Source organism: Pleurodeles waltl, chromosome 8 (assembly GCF_031143425.1).
Source record: "Pleurodeles waltl isolate 20211129_DDA chromosome 8, aPleWal1.hap1.20221129, whole genome shotgun sequence".
In the NCBI taxonomy this organism is placed as follows: Eukaryota; Metazoa; Chordata; class Amphibia; order Caudata; family Salamandridae; genus Pleurodeles; species Pleurodeles waltl.
The window spans coordinates 469,687,649-469,709,448 of NC_090447.1; the positions used below are offsets into that span (position 1 = coordinate 469,687,649).

Genomic DNA, 21,800 nt, shown 5'->3' on the forward strand with positions numbered 1-21,800 from the left:
CACTTTTTTGCACTCTTTCTTCCCCCTGAAAGCACTTGGAAACAGTTTTAGGGTTGTATATGCATTTGAAGGAAACAAGAATTCAATAAACACAGCACCAAATTGAGTCTTTTCACGCGAATTATAGCCACCATATTTCCATTCTTAAAATGTATAACAATCAAGGAAGGTGAATAGTTACAAATGGAGGTTACATCTGATAGAACTGCGTAGTGCCCACGGTTGCACAAACCTTCTCCATAAGGTCACAAAGCCACCACCCACGTCTGTTTTGTTCATTAATATCCATTACCGTCAGGGACTCAATTATACTTTTGAGCTATCAGGCTATTTTACAGTCAATGGTGCAAAGTACGAGCATTAACACGTGGGAAGGAAGGACTTCTCAACTCACCGAATAGTTTTCAAGGTATCACAATTAATAAGTTGTGAACGGCATAATACGTCTTTTAATTTTTTTTATAAAGTTATTGTTCTTATATGCCTTAATACACAACACCTTCTGAACATGTTTGTTATTCCTATAAGGAACGTGACTGATTCGAAAATTTGTCACAACTATCGGATCAGGAAAAGTCGAGTTTCCGGTCTTGAACAACAGGAAAAGGCGCGAGAACTCAGCAATGTGTTTGTGCAAGAAAATTAAAGTTGAAAACAGAGTTCTGCTACAGGAAGCAGATTAACCGAAACCACACACGTTACTGAAATGCTTTTGTTAAACTCTTTTCTGATACCTGCGTATCACTTATGTTTATGGTCTTATTTTAAAACTTGCTTTCCCGATCTGCGCTTTTACTCAGCAATTTCATTTCAAACATAAGGGAGGGGGAGACATTTTGTACATTTTGCTCTACAAAACCATAGGAAGTTAACTGTAACCGTTTCTGACAACCTTTAAGCGGTTACGAACTGAGAAGTCTTCTTAATCTCACTGTTTTCTTGCCATTTTGGGAAATACTTGCCTAAAACCATCTGTTCAGCAGCTTTCAATTCGCCTTCTGTCTCAGGAAATTAGGTAAGAGTATTACAATGTATTTACGTATTCTATTGATGAATGATGAGTTTTTAGTGTCTGCGGCGTTTAGAACTGCGTAAATAAGTGCTTTTATATAGATTCATAAAAGTATCTGTATATGACAGGCATCTTCTTTCTCATAGCTTTCTTATAAGCACGCTCGTCCCACATTTTCACGTAATTATTTGTCAATATTTAGTACGGTAATGAATTCGAAACCTAGTATGAAATTAAGAATATTGTCAGGCTAACCCACAGTTGAATATTTCAAGTTTGTGTACTTGTTTACTCATCCACTGCCAATAAATGTGGGTCAGGAGTTAATAAACTGCTAAGGTAACACTAATTTGCACCAATGTGTTAAATAGGACGATATATCATATTTGTACAGTCGTTCTGTTTTGCCCATTTCTGTTGCAGCAGGTAGTGCTGTTTGTTTTAGCAAAAAATCACCTTTCATATTTTGCTAAGTGAATAAAATACGAAAATGTATTTTTTCTCAGTTTCAAAACATTTATTTGGTTTTGCCTTTGAGAATAGGGGGGGAGGGTAGTGATCATACAGCACAAGAGACAATAAGGACTGACCCTGCTATCAAGAATGATACATTATTATATTGATAACTAGGAACAGATCCACATTACAGATACTGTAAAATACATTTGTTCTTGTAAACCCCCCTGGAGGAAGTGGGCGACGTTAATGGGAGGGGGAGAAGCCTATATGTGTCTCTGGGATAAAGGAGACAATGGAGTCTAGACAAAGGGAAAGAGAGATGTCAAAGTTGAAGCCTAATCAATGTGTTGATGGTACCTAGTAGTATTTTAACATGATAATTGAAGCTCATTAGCTCCAGCCATAGGGGTGGCTGAGTAGTTTTTTAGATCAGTGGTGCTGAATTGTTTTAGTAAATACAGATCGAATTTAGTCCATAGTTTCTGTGAAGTTTGACAATTAAAATTGTTATTTGAGATCGTGTTGTCCGCACTTCTTGTGAAGCAGACCCATGCCCACCAGGTGTGATGGGATAAGTTTTGATTCGTTTTCTATTCACATAGAATGTTTTTTATTCCTTTTGTTAGTAGGAGGCCTAAGAGACACTTGTTGGGGGAGTTTAGTTTAAGGTCAGGCAAGTGGGACCAGGGCCCATGGTGATTAGGTGGTCGAGGGGTATGTCGGTGTTAAAATATCATTTATTACGTTTTTTTTAAAATCTCATTCCAGAATTGCTGGACTTTTTTGCAGTGAAATATCATACGTCTAATGGTACCCGTAGATTATTGACAATTCCAGCATTTATATGAATCTAGAAGTCTAAACTTCTTAACTTTCTCCGGGGTCAAGTAAATTCTATGAAGTACCCAGTATTTGCATTGTGGCAAAATGGGGAATATTTTTATTTTTGAGGGCCGAAGTCCAGGTCTTTTTCCAAGAGTCATCATTAATAGTAGGTGTAATAGATTCAGTAGACGCATCTATCAATTTAGATGGCATTTTGAACATCATTTTCTTGTTGATATTAGTGGAACTTAAAGTTTTGTATATGTATAAGATGCAGCGTGTCCCATATTTTTGCCTTCTTCCTACTATTTTTTCCAACTTTTTTTTGTTGTCTTTATGATTCTGGGCACTTTACCGTTGCTAACCAGTGCAAAATGCATATGCTCTCTGTCTAAAATGTATTGGTGATTGTTTTTCCCATGATTGGCATATTTGATTTACTAGTAGGTTCCTAGTATAGTGCACCAGGTGTGCCCAGGGCCTGTCTTTCAAATACTACTAGTGGGCCTGCAGCACTGATTGTGCCACCCAAATAAGCAGCCCTGGAAACATGTCTCAAGCCTGCGATTGCAGTGCCTGTGAGTGCAGGTTTAAACTGCCATGCCAACCTGGCAAGTGCATCCAATTGCCAGGCCCAAACCTTCCCTTTTGTTACCTATAAGTCACCCTTAAGGTAGGCCCAAGGCAGCCTCATGCGAAGGTTGCAGTGTATTTAAAAGTTAGGTCCTCATAGTGAAATACTGCTAAATTCAGATTTCACTATTGTAAGCCTTATCTCTCCCATAGGCTAACAGGGGGATTGCCTTGAAATATCTTTTAAGTGTAATTTTCCATTGGGAGCAGATAGAGATTGGAATTTGGGGTCTCTGAACTCACAATTTAAAATACATTTTTGAGCGAAATTGTTTTTTGAATTGTGAGTTTAAAAATGCTGCTTTTAGAAAGTGGGCATTTCTTGTTTAACCATTCTCTGCCTGTCTGCTGAATACACCCCTGGGTCAAGCTTTCAATTGGGTTGTTTGTGCACTCACTCTAGACAATCACACAAAGGGAGCTGAGATGTGCCCTGCGTATCTGATGACCCATCACCAGACCATGCTGTTGGGTTGTCCTGAGCTAGAATGGTGGGAGGAGCTGACCCTAGCACCTGAGTAGGGCTGTGCCTGTCCTCACATAAAGCAGTCCCCAACCCTCCAGGGTATGGAAAGGCAGGGTATTGTGCACTACAAAGACTTCTCTTTGAAGTTTGCCTACCTCAAAGACAGAAATAGGTATAAGTACTGGACTATTGACACCACATAGTTAGAACACTTTTGGACTGAGGACATTCTGCCAGGATGAAGAACTGGATGCTAGAGGAGAGACTGCAAATCTGCCTGTTGCTTTGTTGTGCTGGCCTGCTGCCTGCTGCTTGCTGCTTCTATCTTGAGAGTGAAAGGACTGGACTTGGCTTTCTACATCCTGCTTTCCATGGTTCTCTAAGGAGCTTGTCTCCTGGTAAGAAGTCTGAGGACATCAGCAACTTCACCTGTCAGTGCCTGGGCTCTCTTTAAGAGAGACCAGACTTGCAAAGTGGTGCTAAATCTAGTTCCTGGGCCCTTGGAAGTGAGCTCTCATGCAACCAAGAAGAAACTTAGGACATTGATTCCAGAGCCACTTTGGAACCAAGCCATTCTCCAACTCTGCACTGCAGCTTTTACTGGAGCTGTGGTCACTGCTGATTGCAATGACCATGACCGGCAATGCAGGCCAGATGCTGGTACAGCACCTTCAAAACTCTGCCACAGTGTGAGTTCCCAAGTGCGGTATCACTGACTTCCATGACACCTGACTCTGAGTGCGTCGCAGCACCTGTGGCCCTGTGGTTTGATCGCAATACTGCAAAGTCGACACTTTGAGACTTGACCTGATGGATTAATCGACCCTGTCTTGTCATAAGGAACCAATGCCTCACCACCAATGACACATCACGCCCCCTGCAACTGTAAGAAACTGACACCTCAGCTCCGCGGTAGCAGTAAGGGACTAACACCACACCAGCACTAGTGATGCCTCCCACCCCCACCCAGTGCAATGTCTTTGTTTCTTCATTTTCCCAGGTACTGTACCCAGGGTCCGTGTGACTCTGTGACCAGCCCGCACTCCCTTGCAAGTGGCATCAGACTGTTGGAAGTGACTCCATCAAGACACCTTGATAGCCCCAATTGGAGCTATTGTGTTTCTTAGCGCTATACTAGGATTTAATTTTTGAAAATGTGTATCTTTACTTGTGTATGTTGGATATTTGCCATTTTGATCTTGTTTTACTCAGTTAAATATTGGCTATTTATCTAAACTGGTGTGAAGTGTTGTTTCCAAGGTTATCCTGTGTGTGTGTGTGTGTGTGTGTGTACAAATACTTTTGACACATTGCCTCTTAGATAAGCCAGTCAGCTCGTGTTAAGCTACCACAGGGGTGAAGCAGGGGTTATCTTAGCTGTGTGACTCCCTTACCCTGACTAGAGTGAGGGTCCCTACTTGGACAGGGTGCAAACCACTGCCAACTAGAGCATCCATTTCAACAAAAGGATATTAGATCAAACCTATGTGGAGTAAGAATCCTATTCATTGTGACCTTAAGTTATAGCATTCAATGTTGCCTAGTTTATGCAAGTTCTGTAATTCTGCAAATGTTTTAGGATAGGGTGAGGATGCAAGGTCTTTGAGAAATAGGAGCTTAGTAGAGGACCAAGAGGCCCACAAAGGAGTTGTGCTATCGATGTTGATCTTGGGGTAGTACCAAAGGGAAGCATAATCAGAGTTTTGGATTTTATTTGTAAACATTTTGTCTAATGCTTTGAGAGTTTAGACAGTGTCTCTCATAATGTTATGAGCTTGTGACAGTGGGTGGCTTTTCACGATTATTAATGAGATTAATGAGCATGGTTTGACTAAAGGTTCTTCAATATTTAGCCATAATGGTGTCTCCTTCCTAAGAGCGAGGATTGGTCCTCCAAGTGGCTTGTTTGATAAGGGAGACAAGTTGGTATTTATGGAAGTTACGGAGGTTTAATCCTCCATGTTGCTTGTTTAGTTTTAGATTTTTAGGACAATTCTTCCACTTTTCCCTTTCTAAAGGAATTCAGAAAGTAGGGTGTCTATATTATTGAATAAGTTGTTGGATAATTGCGTGGGTATCGTGGACATGATAAAGTTCATTTGTGGAGCAATCATTATTTTGATGCATTCCATGCGGCCCCACCATGTCATGAAAATCTTTGATTTTTTAAAGTTAGTTCTCTTCAGTTATTTTCTTTGTCTTTTCTAGGTTGTTTTTAAATGACATACCGAAGTATTTAATCTTTGGGGTTTTCCAATGTTGTTTAGTGTTGTGCACAATTGATGAAAATGTTAAGTTGTTGAGGTGAAAGACATCAGTGTTATCTAGGTTTAAAAATAATCTGAGACTTTGGCGTAGCAAGAGATCACTTTTAAGATAGCGTGGATAGCCCTTTTGGCATCTTGTGAGAAGATAACCGACAACTTGATATGGGGTATCGTCAGTAGGGATACTTTCAATAGCTGTGGTGGCTTTGATGGTAGGTAAAAGCAATTCAATTGCTAAAAGGTATAATGGGGAAGTGGACAACCTTGTGCTAGATTAATTGTGTCTGAGGGGATTCCATTTGTCCTAATGCGAGCAGAGGTTTTGAATATAATGCAAAAGCCTGTTGAGTAAAAGTGTCTCCTAAATTGAATTTCTGTATGACAGCATGCAGGAACATGTAGGCGACCTTATCAAGTGCCTTTTCTTGGTCCAAGGCAATGGCAATTGTAGGGGAGTCTAGAAATTTAGCATTTTTAATTACATGACAGAAAAGTCTCACATTCTCTGCTCCATGTCTGCCTTTGATGAAACCGGTTTGTGACTGGTGAATAAGGGATGGGAGAACTTTTTTCTAATCCGGTTGCCAGACCGTTTGCTTAGATTTTACAAACCAGATTCAGAAGGGAAATGGGTCTATAATTTTTTACTTCTCTGGGTCCTTAGTTTTTTTGTGGACAACAGTGATGGTGGCTCCAAATGTGGAGCCTGTGATCTTACCAGTCTTATCAAAGTGATGGAAGAGAGATTCCATATGGGGTAGCGGTTCAATTTGAAAAGTTTTATAAATGTTGGCAGTAAGACCACCTGGTCCTGGTGCTTTGCCAGATATTCAGTATTTTGTACCCAGGTGTGTGCTCTTCTGCTTAATATCTTGTTGTATTCATACTTTAACAATTTTAGTTGGTGCAAGATTCCCTGATCTTTTTGTTGGTGAATTAATTTTTCAATTGTTTGATATCATTTTCTATTTTATTACGAGTTGTGTTTATACGTTTGTTAATCTGTGGCATGATGTTGATAAACTCTCCTCTGATGGTGGCCTTCATAGCACCCCACAGGGTTTCTTTCTTAATGTTGCTGGTATCATTTTCATAAAAAAAGGTGTTAGTTCCGCATTTTATCTTGTCGGTGTGTGATTGGTCATTAAGCAATTCTTTATTAAATCTTCAATGTTTCCACTTGGGTGGTTCATGAGCAATATGCATGTCAACTAATAGGCATGCGTGACCAGAGATTAGTATTGGTTAAATTTTAGGATTAGAGGTTGTAGGCATAACATTGTTATTACAAAGTATGTATTCTATTATTGATAGGGTGTTCTGTGGTTGTGAATAAATGTAAATTTGCTTCCTGGTGGATTGTGAAACTGCCACATGTCGTTCAGATAGTGTTTTGTTTACATAAATTCCTCATTTGTTTATGGGATTTGTTAGGTCTATAAGAACTTCTGCCTAAATGGTAAAGGAGGTTAAAACTACCTGCAACAATAATGTTGCTGGAAAAAAGAACAGATGATGGACGGAATGCTGAACAATCCAAACATTCACTCTCAGTCAAAGAGATCTGGGTTTAATCCATTGTTTCTTTGCCCACCACGCCACCCCAGTTTGGACCCAGCCATATGCAAATCTGTCTTGACCCTGTTCCCCATGGGAACAGTGCAGCCCAAACTGCCAGGCCAGGTCCTCCCTGCACCGGAAACAAGCATCCTGGGACCAGTTTCTGGAAAAAAGCAGTTAGGGAAACCCCTTAACTCACCTATAACTCTCCCACGGAAATACAGAGGCCGATGTAGACGTTCCATGGAGATGACCACTGGAAAAGGGGAGTAAGTAAATACGTGGGTGCTGCTAAGAGAGAGCTAATAGAGCCAGGCAGAAACCTTTCTTAAACACATGGGACCTATAAAATAATATATTTCAAACACAGTGGTAAGTGCTAACAATTCAACATGTTATGGGTGATGCAGTGCAGTTATAAGTGGGTCGAGCAGTAAGAATATTAGGGGTATAATTAGTACTATGCAACAATGAAGAGAAAAACAGGTACTGTAAACATTATCAGCAAAAAAGAGAAAAACAATACTTGCTTAAAAGCACATCTTACGTAAGTATACAGAGGATTTATGAACAAAAACTGTTAGAACTTTTGCCTGCCTTTATATATGTATGCTGAGTAGGTTGAGTTCATAAAATGAACATCAAACTATCAGTCCAATATAATAAAATTATCAGGAACAATAAGAGAAGAGAAATAACATAGTGAAATGTTTGGCAATGCATTACAACAAGGTGAAAAGATGTAATTAACCGTGCAGGCAGTGTGTCTAATAGCATGTGTAACAGTGAGTGTAGCATCATGAACAGCATACAGACATAAAGAAATAACATTATATACATACAGCATAATCAAGATCAAATGTAACTTGAGGAACAAGCACAATGAGAAAATATCCATGGGATAAAGGTAATGATGTTATTAGTGGAGTTAATATTTCCTCAAGTAAAATTAAATGTTGTTGTGCTTATAAATAGTGTGAGGTGGCGACGTTAAGGCAATGATGAATATTGGTTAGGTTACTTGCAAACAGGGTAAGAGAGTCCAGAAGTGATCAGCGTTTCTTGGTAGATTGCTAAGATCATGGGGATATAGTACATCCATCATGCAGACATTTCAATTAGTCACATTTAGACAAGGGTGAGGCAAATTAGTTGTTACAATGTTTGCAACTATATGCTGGGACAAAACTGGATAGGCTAGGTCTTTTCCAAGAGATTGATTTTTATCAACCTTATATGTTGTAGGATTTTTTCTGTAAGTTTGTGTCTTAAGGATCTGAAGATTTCAAGCCTATAAGTCTTTGGGCATAGAGTTGATTTTGTTGGGATTCTATGATTTGTTTCAATTGTGAAGTCCCTCTTGAAGTCAGTTTTTAAGACTTGTGGTATCCATGATTCTAGAAAGGTCACACAGGAGTCACAATCATCTTCTGATTATTTGGGGACAACCAAAGATTCCAAGATTCCCTCTTCAATTCCTGTCTTCCAGGTTTGTGATTTGTTTTTCGAGGAATTAAATCTTTTTTTGTTAGATTTTAATTTTTTCATTACAGAGTGAGATTGGCCTTTCAACCTGCTAACTCCAGATTCAGCATCATTCATTCCTTGAGTTATATTGTTTAATTCCTTTTTGAATTCCTCCATATCTATTTGTAGGTTATCAGTATTGACCTTGGTAGAATGTGTTATTTCATACAGTGAATTCAATTTGTCTAGGATAATTTCCATGGAAACTACTGGGTCAAATGTAATTTTAACAGGTGAGTCCAAAGTTGGTGGGTCAGATTTTTAACCAGGCATATGGTGTTTGTGTCCCCTGATGTCTTTGTGATCTGTTTCTTTGGTTTCAGAGCCTGCCATGTTTGATGGTATAATAAGTTTGATTCAAGGGTGGGTGCAGCAAAGGGCAATATTATTTGAGGCAGTGCTTAGCGTATTGATTTGCCATGAGCAAAAATTGAGGGGGAAATGATGTTTGTGTGCAGAATAGGTTTAATTCAGGAGAACACCAGTGTATATATGGTTGTAAATTAAACGGAGATCATTAAAGATTTTATGCCCAAAGTTATGATATCAAACTTGCGTAAGGTACAAGTTCACACCTTATGTTGATGTAGATTATTCCAGGGTTATCACCAGCAGAGAATATTGGAAAGGTCGCTAGGACATTAGATAGGATGTTAGGCGGGACGTGTTAGACTTGCCTGGACCTTGCCTGGACCTTGGGGAACGGCGTGGCTGTTGGGCTAGGGGGCAAAGCCAACCCTCACAAGCGCATATAGTGCGTTGCTCTCTCCCGCTGCGTGGGACGTGTTAGACTTTCCTGGACCTTGCCTGGACCTTGGGGGACGCTGTGGCTGTTGAGCTAGGGGGCGGAGCCAGCCCTCACAAGCGCATATAGCACGTTGCTCTCTCCTGCTGCACGGGACGTGTTAGACTTACCTGGACCTTGCCTGGAACTTGCCTGGACCTTGGGGACGCCATGGCTGTTGGGCTAGGGAGCGGAGAACACCCTAACAAATGCATATAGCGCGTTGCTCTCTCCCACTGCGAGGGATGCGCCCGGGCAAAGCCTGGGCCAAGGGCGGGCCCGTCTTGCGCCCATCATCGACTGTCAGAGGCTGGGCTGGGTCACACCCCTTTCATCTTTCTGTGGATGGTGAGTTAATGTTTATCACTCAATATTGCCAGCGCCTGGAGATCTATTGTGGGAGGGACTGTGTTTCAAATTGTGTTTTTTTTCCTTAGCTGTGACTTTTGTTGCCCTATTTTAGTGAGGTGCCACTATTTGTAAAATGGGCAGGAAAAAGGGTCAGCTAACTGGAGCTACGAGTGATGGTGGTGGTGGTAGGCAGGGTAGTGTAAACACCACACTGGACTCCTTCCTCGGTAGAGCTGTTGGGGTTGTGACCAAGGAAATTGATCTGGCAGAGAGGAGGCTATCCATGGAGATGGAGGACTGGTGTAATGTCCCAGTAGTTAGTGATCCCCCTGAGGGCTTGGATGAGGAGGCGGCCTCTCTTTTGGGAAACCAATTTGTTGCTGTTGAGCACGTCCATGTTGAGACAATAGAGGATTCTAGTGGTCCAGGGCCTTCGAGAAGAAGTAAAAGTCTTTTGTTGTCCTCTCCCCCGGCTTGCCCCTTGGACTAGAGGAACCCACCCCAAGGAAGAAAAAGGTATTAAAGAAAACGATGCCCAAAACAAAAACATCTCTTCTGGAAATCCCTAAGGGGATGAACAGTGGCCCTGAACTTTACCAGCCTATGGGTTGCGATGTAACCAATCTATTGTTAAAACTTAAGGAAATGATTGAGGGTATTTTGTCCCCTGTTGTGGCGAAATTATTGGCCATAGAAAAAGCAGTTTCTCGGCTACGTGAGCAAGGAAGCCAAGGGAGCCAATGTACGGGTGGTCTTGTGGCCCCGAGCTGTCTGTTCCAACCAAGTGAGGAGGTGATCTTGGAGGCGGAAGCTGCTGGGACCTTTGGGGAAAATGCCACAGCAATTGGATAATCCTACAAATTTTGGGGCCCAAGGTGCTTGTGCTGAGAATGCGCCGGATTCATCTACTGCCCTACCAATGGACGGGGGGGCGTAAATAGACCTAACAGTAGCAGGCAACCTGCTGATGAATCTGTGGCAGTTGGGGGGATCTGCCAACAGTTGGATGGGAAGTATAATCAGAACCCGCCGAAGAAAAGGTCTTTGTTGGTCTGTTTGGAGCTCCCCCCGGCCTGTGCCCCTTATGTGGTGGTGTTGACGAATGTCCCTGCTTTGGCCCCTGGGGTTATTGAGTCTATGGCCCAACTAATAAATAAGACTGGCTATTGGCTGAGCAAAAATGTTGATTGTTCGTGTAAGGATCTCAAGGACATCTTGTTTGCTAGAAGAATTGATTGGGTCGGGCCCCAAAAAAAGGAGGGGTATGAAGATTGTATTATTATAAATGTTAGATAGCCTGCCCTGGCACAACGGCTTCTCTCTACTCACAGCCCTGCTTTTTCAAGAGTAGGAACAATTGGTATGGCCCCCCTGTGTTATTTTTATAATCACATACGACTGGGTGCTGAGTTTTCCCTTGAACTTGGCAGGAATCTCCCCTAGGTCAGAATGCCCTGCGGATATCCAGCAGGAGAGCTGATAACAATAGAAATCTAGACTTGGAAGGGGTGAACTGACAATGCACCAAGACTCTGATTGCGCGGGAGGGGGTGATTCCACAGTGCGGTCTTATTTCATGGAATATTGCGGGGTATGATGCCAAGCTATCTGAACAGGCCTGGGTTAGGTCTCTGGCTAATTACGATATTATTATGCTCCAGGAAACTTGGTCGGATGGGTTGGCGGCGTGGGATGGGTATGAAAGATTTGCAGTCCCAGCTGTGCAGTCCTTTGGAGGCCGCTCGAAAGGTGGCCTGGTTACCCTAATCCGCTTTTCTAAGATAGTGGGTGCATTCCAAATTAATTGTAATCACCAGGGTATATTGCCTGTATGGGTAATTTTTCCCAACAATTTTAATGTTCTGTTGGTCAATTTTCACAATGCTGTTTGGGATGTGGGGTGTCAAATTGGGGCCCTCTTCTCCGTTCTTCAGGTGTGGAAGTGTAGAATGGAGGAAGTGGGGCTGGAATTCTGTGCCATTGTGTTGGGAGATTTTAATGCAAAGTTGGGACGCCTTAGTACAGTGGTAAATCCTTCGAGTGTGACTGTGAGGATTACTCAGCGGATGGTGTTCAGGATTCTAGAGGCAGAGTCCTGATTAAGGAAGTTAGGAAGATGGGCCTTTGGAATTTCTGTGACTTGGAAGCAGTAGATACTTATCAACTCCCAACTTATGTGGGTAGAGGGTCTGACACCACAATTGATTATTATATTTTTGTGTCTCCACAACTGAAAGATCTGATGACTGGAGGAGAGGTCTTAGGGGAGTGTATTAGTGTTCACAATCCCCTTACAGTTTGCTTTAAACTCCCAGGGGCTTTATGTAAATCAGGACGGGGTGGGCCCTCATCACTGGAGATAAGAGATCAGGGAAGGTAACTTGGTTGGAAACAGGTAGATCCCCAACAAGTTGTAGAATGGGTGGTGGGGGACAACCTACATTTGTTCACGGAAATACGTTTGATAGAGACTCCTAGTCCTAAGGAAGTTAGGGATTTAATAACTGTAATAAACATAGCAGTTAGAGATTGTTTATTTTCAATAGGCAGCCGCCCCAGTAAGCACAGACGTGGGTGGTTTGATAAGGCCTGTTATGACTCCAGGGCAAACATGAATACGGCCCTCAAGAAATATCCCAGAGATAGGGTTCTTGGGAAAGAAGCAAGGATCAAGTACAAAAGGGCTTTGAGGGAGAATAAGATAAAACATAAAGAAAAAGCTTGGGAAGAGATCGAGCAAGCCACAGTCCTGAAGGATCCTGGTTTGTTCTGGAAGGTGGTAAATAGAGGTTCTTTTGTAACAGAAACATCTGAGGGCCTCAGCTACAACATTGCCCCGGAGGCCTGGGTAAACTATTTTTGTAGAACTTTTGAGGGAATCCCCCTAAGAAATAACCGGGATAATGAATATGATATGGTTCCCAATCTAGCGATCAGGTTTTCACTCCAGGAGGTTATTGATGCACTCCAGGGTAGTGCTAGTATTAAAGCCCCAGGCCCGGATTTGATCCTTATGGATTTGTATAAATCCTGTCCTCAACTATGGGCACCTATTCTATTAAATGTGCTTGATGTGGCAGTTACTGTGCGTATTCCTGCCTCCTGGAGATTGGCCTTTATTATCCCAGTATTCAAAAAGGGTGATCGGAATGATCCTAAGTCTTATCGCCCCATTTCCCTCCTTGATTCTTCTGCAAAGCTTCTCGGACGGAACATCTTAAGGCGTATTGAGGCCTGGATGATAGAAAATGAAATTCCAAGCCGGGACCAGTATGGATTTAGGGAAGGTCTTGGCACGCGAGAACAGTGCCTTAACCTATTGATGATGAATGGGAAATATACGCAAGCTAGGAACTGAACCCTCTACCTTGCTTTTATGGAACTTAGCTGTGCTTTTGACAAGGTAAATCGTTCTATACTGTGGGAGAGGCTAAATCAGTTAGGGATGGATCCTAATATTGTAGAGTTGCTCCGGTATCTCCACTCAGGAACGGCTGCAAATGTGAGGGTGGGAATAAATGGGTAGTGCTCAGAGGCTTTTAAGCTCACAAGGGGCGTTTGCCAGGGGTGTGTGTTGGCTCCCACTCTCTTCCTTTTATATACAAATGGATTGTCGGAATTCCTGATGGAACACTGCAGGGATGTTCCTAATATGAATGGTATTAATGTCCCTGTGTTGACGTATGCAGACGATGCAGTCCTTATGGCCCGCGCTATGAATGGCCTCCGTGAAGTAGTTAGAGCTAATGCCTTCTTCATGTCAGTTTTGGGCCTAGATATTAATTATAAGAAATCACACTTTATGGTATTTGGTAGACCCTTGAGTAGGGTGGGGGAGCTAAGGATTGAAGATCAAATTATTAGCAGGGTTCGTGAATTCCCATATTTAGGGGTCATTTTTGATGATAAAGGTTCTTGGAAACCCTGTATTGCCAGAAGGGGTACGCTTTTACATGCCACAGTTGGTGCTACATTTGATTTTGCTGTAAGAGTAGGTAGTAAACCTATTAAGCCTTTGCTTCAAACCTACAGGCGGAAATGTCTCCTTGTCCTGTTGTATGGTGCAGCACTTTGGGGGTATATGGATACCCGAGCCCCTATTGTAGAAGAAAATTGCTTCTGTAGGAGGCTACTGGGAGTTGGCCAAAACACTTCTAGTTTTTGACTTCATTTGGAACTAGATCTTGAGTTTGTACATGACACTATTCAGTTGGCTCCCCTCTTGTTATGGATCTCTATTTGGAGTAATGAACATGCCACTTTTAACAGGGAGGCTTTAAGGGATTGTTTTCCCTGTGACAATGTAAAGAATATTCCCTGGCTGTCGTATATATGAAAGATGGCCCATGATTTGGGGGCAGCCTGACTTGTTTGATACTCCTGAGGGTCTGAATAGCTGTGATAAAAATTGGGTTAAGGATAATTTTTTGAGAATTCAGGGGGCCAAAAGAGAGGGAGCGCTCTTAGGGAAAAAATCAGTCAGGGATTTTATTATGTTAAAGATGGGGGCGGGCCCTGAACGTTATCTTTTAGACATAAATGATGTGAGGGAAAGGTCTCTCATTACTCAATTTTGTTTGGGGATCATTAGAAGTAATCTATGTTTCCCATTAGGCCAGTATGGTGAAAAATCTATTAGACCTTACCCCTGTGACGGGGTGTCCCTGCAGACCTTGTCCCATTTTACATTATTTTGTGTTTTTTATGCACCTTTTAGAACTCGTTTTTTATTACCTTTGTTGAGGCCCAAGGGTTTTGTGCAATATTGCCCTGCTTTTATGTGGCTGCAAAGGGCTTCAGGTGCATTGGTGTGGAGTGGGTTGGGATCGTTCTTGAGGGGAGCTGTTACTTGGTGTAGTAATGTAGAGTTTTTTTTATGAATTTCCTTTATTTTAATTCTTAATAATGAGGTTTATCTGTTTTTATTTGATGTATATATTTTGTATTTACTCTTTTATTGCTATTTCGGATTATGTATTGTTGTTTATTTGTTTTAATGGTTGAATTATTTCATACCGAATAAAGTCTTTCTTCTTCTAGGCGCAATTCTTAATTTAAACATTTGCTCATGTATTCACTTGTGTATTAGTTCATTTACTGGGACACTAGACATTAGACAGGTGTCCAGGTTCAGTTGTTCTCTTGTTCACTTAGACATATGTTTATTTATTGCACTAATAGCCATCTTGTGCTTTGTCTCTGTAAACAAGACTCTCTCAGATTACAGACAGTTAATGAAGGTAGGATAGATTGTGCAATGACCAGAAGACACTTAAAAAGATCAATAATCAGCTAATTGGGCCATCAATCGATAGCCAGCCCCTCTGGCGGATCACATGGGAGATCTACACAGTGTGTGTTATCAAACAGCAAGTTAGAACACTCAGCGATTGGTCCAGTATATTACTTGTACATGTTTTTAAATCAGTTGATTCAGTTGCATCAGACATGGTGGATCAGCCACGAAGTAACGCACGGTTATTCCTGGCAAATAAGTGGAGCTGAGTCAAAGGGAATATGCACGCTGCCCTGCAGGACTTGTGAAACATAGTAATACGTCAGGGACTCAGTTGGGTGATACAAGTGTGCCACGCTGACCGCCAATCACTTAAAAAAAACTAGTCCCTATTGCTGATTTAGTAATAGAGACCTACCATGGGCACGCACCATATCCAGGGTGTTAGGGCTCCAGATTAGATGGTTCAGTACCACCTGCATTTGCTATGTAGCTAATGAAGATTAGCAGGTGGCACCATATTTCATCTTTGTGACGGGAGATGGAGACCTGCTGCTTTGGTCTACATCACCTTTAGAAGTTGAAAAAATGCTAACAGCAGTTCTTTAGACATGCTAGGGTTGCGTGAGGCAAAAGTGGCACTTCTGGTCACTGGGTCCATGTTATATGACAGGTGTTCTCTCGTTGAAGTGGAGGAGCTGAATAACTAAGCAGCCATCTTGCTTGGGCTCAGACCATGCCCCCACAAAAATGTATTTTTAATTATACATACCGTAGCTAGAAGAAAAAGAGCAAAACCGCTCGGAGATGCCATCTGGCCCCATATTATATACTTAAGAAATGGGCTGCTTTGCTTTATTCCTATTTTGCAGTCACTGTTGGTGGATGGCAGGAAAACTATTTCATTCTATTTTATCATTTGCAAGTTCTTGGCCTATATTTTGCATGGTTGATGTATAAACCTATCTTTCCACTTTAATTGCCTCTTTGGCCTGATTAATAGTGGCATTTGGTGATTCTGAAACTGGCGTGAAAATGTAAATGCAGGCCATGAATTCACCAGTGGGCAACCTCAACTTCCTTTGTGGTTGTTCCGGGTGATCACATCCACCTCTTTGAGAAATCATTTGAAAATGGGGCCAACTCATGCATTTTACAGCACAAGTGTTTTAACCTTTTTATTGAGATTTTATAAGCACAAAAACTATTGTACGTTTTTCCAGGAGCATTGGTCCAGTATTTCATTGTCCACACTTAAGTGGTAAGCTTCATCCCCTAACACTGTGAGGGCATTATATACATGTTTAAGATGCACCCTAAATTCTCATGCATCACACACTCTGATGTTAAATAATAATACCTCTTTCTTTCAGGAGTCGAACGATTCAAACAATTATTAAACTTGAGTCAGGGTGTGAAGTGGGTTGATATCAACATGGGGGTATGGGGGGTGAATGATGATGGCTGAGATACTATTGGGTTACTGTAACTATCTATTCAGTCATACCAATGGGTAGATGCTTGTCGCAGTGTACTTAGTAAATTCAAGGGAGTTATGAGCATTGTGTACCAACTAAGTATTTGTGTGAGTTTACTTTTCTGCCATTGTGATATCTTGATCACAGGCTTTTGGCTTCCCACCAATTATCTAATTCCTGCCTCCATTTCGTTAGGATTAGCAGCAGGGGTGGCTCCTTTGCAATGGTGAAGGAGCGTCACCCTCCCGTGTCCACCTCCCTCCCCGGCTGAGCCAGGAGCTGAAAGATAAGACGATATTTATCTATTGTTTTATTTTTCAGCTGCTGGCTCAGCCAGCAGCATGCGAAGGGAGGAGCAGGCTGGGCCATGGGAGGTGGGATGGGGGAGGAGGAGAGAGTGCACCTATTGGCCAGCCGTCTTAGGGACAGGCCCCAGGGCAGTGTCTGAGCGGCAGTCCAAGCCACTCAGACCAATCCTGATGCTCGTTTTATGCTAGGTTTAGCATGAACACAGCACCAGGATTGCTGGGGAGCATGTGCTGGTGTCCCAGTTTATGCTGGGACACCAAAAGAAGAGAGAGGAGTGAGGAGACAGGAGGTGGCAGTGACAGGAAGAGGTATGTTTTTTAAATTATTCCACCCCGTGTCTCCATAACTCCCCCCTTCCCGCCCCTCCACTCGAGATTTGCGGCGGCCGTCTCTGAATAGCAGGTGATCTGATATCCAAACCTGGGACAGAAGACTCTTCAATAAGATGAGCGTTAGATCTATATTCATATTTATTTTTCTTAGTTCGAATTCTTAAGCCAAGGATGCAGACTTTTGAAGAGTTTTCGAGTTTGACATTAGTAAATTTTTCTATTGCTTGAGTAACCTATTGCCAGAACTGAAAGGTTTTAGTGCACGAAAAAACAGATGTGTAAAAGGTTAGCATTTGTTATGTGGCGTCATGGGCAATCGTCAGGGGTTGTGCAATACATTTTGTGTAGATGACTAGCAGTCAAGGTTATGCCATGTAGTAAGTTATATAATTTGTGAATCTGATGTTTTAGACACTGATTTTCAGTTATGCAGTTCTATGTCAGATAGTTTTAATCTGTCGCCCAATTATTTTTTAGGTTTTGTACTTAGGGTTGCGAGAAATGTGCGTAATTTGCTTTTGTGGAATCACACGAATTTTCATGAAAATTATGCCAAATTACTCCACATGTAAATCCAGCATTTGACGCTATATTTTGGTGCAAAATGCAACCTTACATCTATTTTGGATTTGAGAATGCAGCTTGCAAAAATGGTGCCAAAAATATAATCTATTGCTCGCCCTCTGGTCATTCACACCGTTCCAGTGCTGTAATTCTGCTGGGAAGGTTGCATAGTTACCGCGTTTCAGCACTGTTTGCATGGATAAAGAGCGTTTCTGCATTTTGACGCCATATTTCTTTATCATACCAATTAGGGAATTGAAGGATATTTATTGGCCTGTCAGGATGGGGTGTTTCCGATGTATTGAATGTAGTGTATGGCAGACTGTGCCATCATATACGTTGCCTATTGTTGTGATATCTGCATCTTTAAAAAAAGCAACCACATACGCATTTTGTTCAATCTATTTGAATTCGACCATATAGCACCTAGACAATAATGGGGAGTAAACTCTCTTTGTTTTAGCATTGTGCAGCACTCTGTGCTAGCCAAGTTTTTAACATGTATCATCTCATCAGTTTATGAAAAGATATGTTACTACTACCAAATGAGAGTTTTTCATTTTAAAAATGAAACTCTGGTCCCAAAGCAAAGGTATATCATTTTTGTGAAAGAAACACTAATTTCCCTCTCAAGTAGCAGATGTTCCTAAAAAAGCCCCTAGCACCTCATGCCACCACATTAGCATCATTGTTTGACATTAATGTGGCCCAAAGAGCCCAAAATCGCAGCTTCAAATTTACAAAGTGGTGTAATGCATGCACTGTGTCACTTTGTACCCCTTTGCGCTACATTATGCCAGCACCAGGCATAATATATGCAAAGGGGGCATTCCCCTGTGAGGGGGGTTGAAAAAATGGCGCTAAGCAATCTAAGAGATTTATTTGCATACATTTTTCGGCACTTTTTAAAAGGAGGCTTCCATTTTTTACAATGGGCCTCAATGGGCTTTGCAGGATTAGAGTCAACATTTTTTATGCTAATCCTGCAAAGCTCACAAATAGCACAAAAACTGTTTGACGCTAGTTCTCTAACTACTGCCATGGTGCGCCGTATGTTTAATGGGGAACACACATGGTGGCATTAGGGAGGCACTAAGGGGTGCAAGAACTACTTTTCTTATATCAGGTCCTTCATGTTTGGTGCCCAAGTATCAGTTTGTTGTTTTGATCAAGAACTTTGGTATACTATTCCTACTGTCACATATGTATCGTATTCACAAGTGATACATACTACTGCATAGATTTTGCTTTACCTGCCCACTTATCATTTCAAGCCACAGATTACCACAATTTGCCAAATGATTATGTAAGGACCAACAGTATATCAAAGGTGGGGTACGTCATAAGATGTATGCCCATAACATGCCAAGAATTAGCACCATTTTGCCATGCCCATCAATTTATCAGGGTTCAGAACCACCATGATATGAAGCTTAATAATTAATAATGTCCTAAAAATCTCCACCACTGCGCTAGAGCTGAGATATAGCACATCACACAATTTCTCTCTCTTTCTCTCACTCTCTCATTCTCTCTCTCTCTCTCTCTCTCTCTCTCTCTCTCTCACCCCCTAGTCCCCCCACACACACACTCTCTCAGGCATTGCTTTTTTACTTTCTCTGATGTGATACAGTCCCATTCTACATCTTTTAAAACTGCTCAGCACAGTTTATGCTCCTTCTTTGGGCTCTCTCCCAGTTTTCACACCAACCATGGCAGGCCCCATACAAACAGTAGCAGTATGAATGACAGTGCAGGTCTTATAGCACAGCCAATCATCTTGAAAGTGTGATGCTGGGCTCATTATTGATTTTGCAGTGATGAAATGTAGTGCCACTTGAAGCCTGCATCTAGTGATTTTAGAACCCCACCGTTCTTTGATATAGAATCATTGCAAGATGTTCCAGTGTGTCGGGCTATCCTTAGATGAATGGTGCATGACACATGAATAGTATTTTCCTTCATCAGTCAGAGGGTCTACGGAGAGTAGCAATGAAAACTTGGCTTTTACAATTCAAAAATAGGATGTGCATCCTGTACTCAGTAAACGTCTTGTTTCTTATTTCTTATTTGCAGGATTTCCGCCTTTTCTGCATGATTACCCTGCATTTATTTTAACATTTAGAGAAACCTAGTTTTGTTGGTGTGGGGTCTCTTTGCACTGTGACACTGCTATCAGCACCGACAACGTGTGTGCTCTGCCTCTAAGATTATACAGTTAAAATTCGTCTCACACAATTCATTCTCTTCGATTTGTGTAAACTCTAATCAAATCTAAGAATTTTTTTTAGATTCAGTCAGGGGACAAAATCACCGAAGAAACACCAAGACAAGACATCAGCACCACAGATCGACACCACAGATAACGGAACTAGACTAGAAAAAATACCTAATACCATGCCTGCCAGGGAGCACAAACCATAGCACAAACAAGAGAACTGGGAAAAAGGCTCCAACGACCCATTGGCCAGCTAGTTGTGAACTATTCGTCTCAGCACAACGGAGAATGGCACTATTGACAAGGATTTCTCCGTTTGCCCTAAGAAACACTGTGAGCTTCTCCAAACTAATATTTATCTGTACAAGTATATAAACAAACTCAAACTTCACTCATAATTCAAAATTGAACTAAGAAAGCCGACACCCGTGTGTAATCAACCACTACAATCTGTATTTACATCTTTAGAACTTGAAAACAAACATCTGACATTATAAACAGAGAACAAGCTGATGATTATGAAATCGGGACCAAGGCAAGGCATTTATCTATTGATACCACATACTACTTTTAGAGTAATTGTAGACTAACATTCACCTTGACAGCAAATCTTCCAACCAACAACATGAAAGGCCTGTTTTACCTAGCAACCATTAAATAACTTAAAAAGTAATTCAAACAATATAAAAAGTAGAGTAAATATTTACCAATTAATGTTGATTTGCAGAATGAAAAGCCATTCAAAGGTTAAAAAATAACCATGATAAGATAATCAGGAAGCAGATACGGTGGAAACGTTCTAACATCCGGGGTTTACCTCAAACCAAAAGACAATCTGAACACTAGGATAAAAAGTATTTAATGATCACCAATGCAAAAATGGCAACTTTCTTCTGAAAACTTATAAAAGTAGGGTTTCCTCCATGCAGACAAATACAATATTTAGTATAGGCTCAGTATGCCACAGGGTGAACAAATGTATGGACTTCTATATTAAACCCTTCTTGAAAGACCTTGTGTCATTGATTATTGATTCCAAAGATATACTGCAGAAGCCGGAAGACATTCAATAATGTATTTGTGACCTTAAATGATGATATGTAAAAATCTTTTTGTTCTTTTGTTGATGTAGTTTTTACTTTTTTATTAAATTAATGTTTAAAAAGAATCATCTTGGACATGTGAACATTTATTTTCAACAAATATAACACCCATTTTAGAAAGTAGACCCTTTCTGACTTCCAAGAGTGGGCCCTTTCCAAGGTAGGCAGTGGTTCTCTACAATATTGACCACTACTGACCCCTACTCGTGGTTCTTAGATTCTGGAGACCTAATCATAGTCTGTATAGCATAGCCTGTATAGAACTTCATTCATGCCAAACAGCACAACACCCTATACATTTTTGGCTCCTTTATTTTTGCAAGATAGTTCCATATATTGATAAGAAATGTTTTTTGTCTTTTTTGTACCCATTAGTTTGTGTCTTTGCCATATCTGCTTTAAGTCAGCCTGATCTTCACCATGTTTGATCAAAGATTGCTGGTCAGTGCTAAAGTAAGCATCAGCATACATTCTTCTTTTAAGTTAAAAAATCAGTCTATTGGTGCCTGAGTGCTTTATCTGACACCAGGTAAGAAAGAAATTCTAACAGGCTCAATTATTTATCAAGGTTTTCATCCAGGACCAATTTTACGACAAACATACGTATTTCAAATGTGTAGACATTTTTTTTCATGCCCTACTTAAGGATCGGTTGCAAGTCCCCGGATAAGTAGTA

The 21,800-nt window shown here is 41.2% G+C and overlaps 1 protein-coding gene across 2 annotated transcripts in view; it reads left to right on the plus strand.

Moving 5' to 3' along the window:
• The first annotated feature begins 667 nt into the window (after positions 1–667).
• The window catches only part of IL18RAP (interleukin 18 receptor accessory protein), a 275,544-nt gene continuing 254,411 nt past the window's right edge, over positions 668–21,800 (plus strand). Inside the window, exon 1 of one of the 2 annotated variants that reach the window (XM_069204435.1) lies at positions 668–1,015. The gene's annotated coding sequence lies outside the window, so the exon portion shown is untranslated. The remainder of the gene's footprint in view (positions 1,016–21,800) is intronic. The other variant, XM_069204436.1, reaches the window with a different exon arrangement.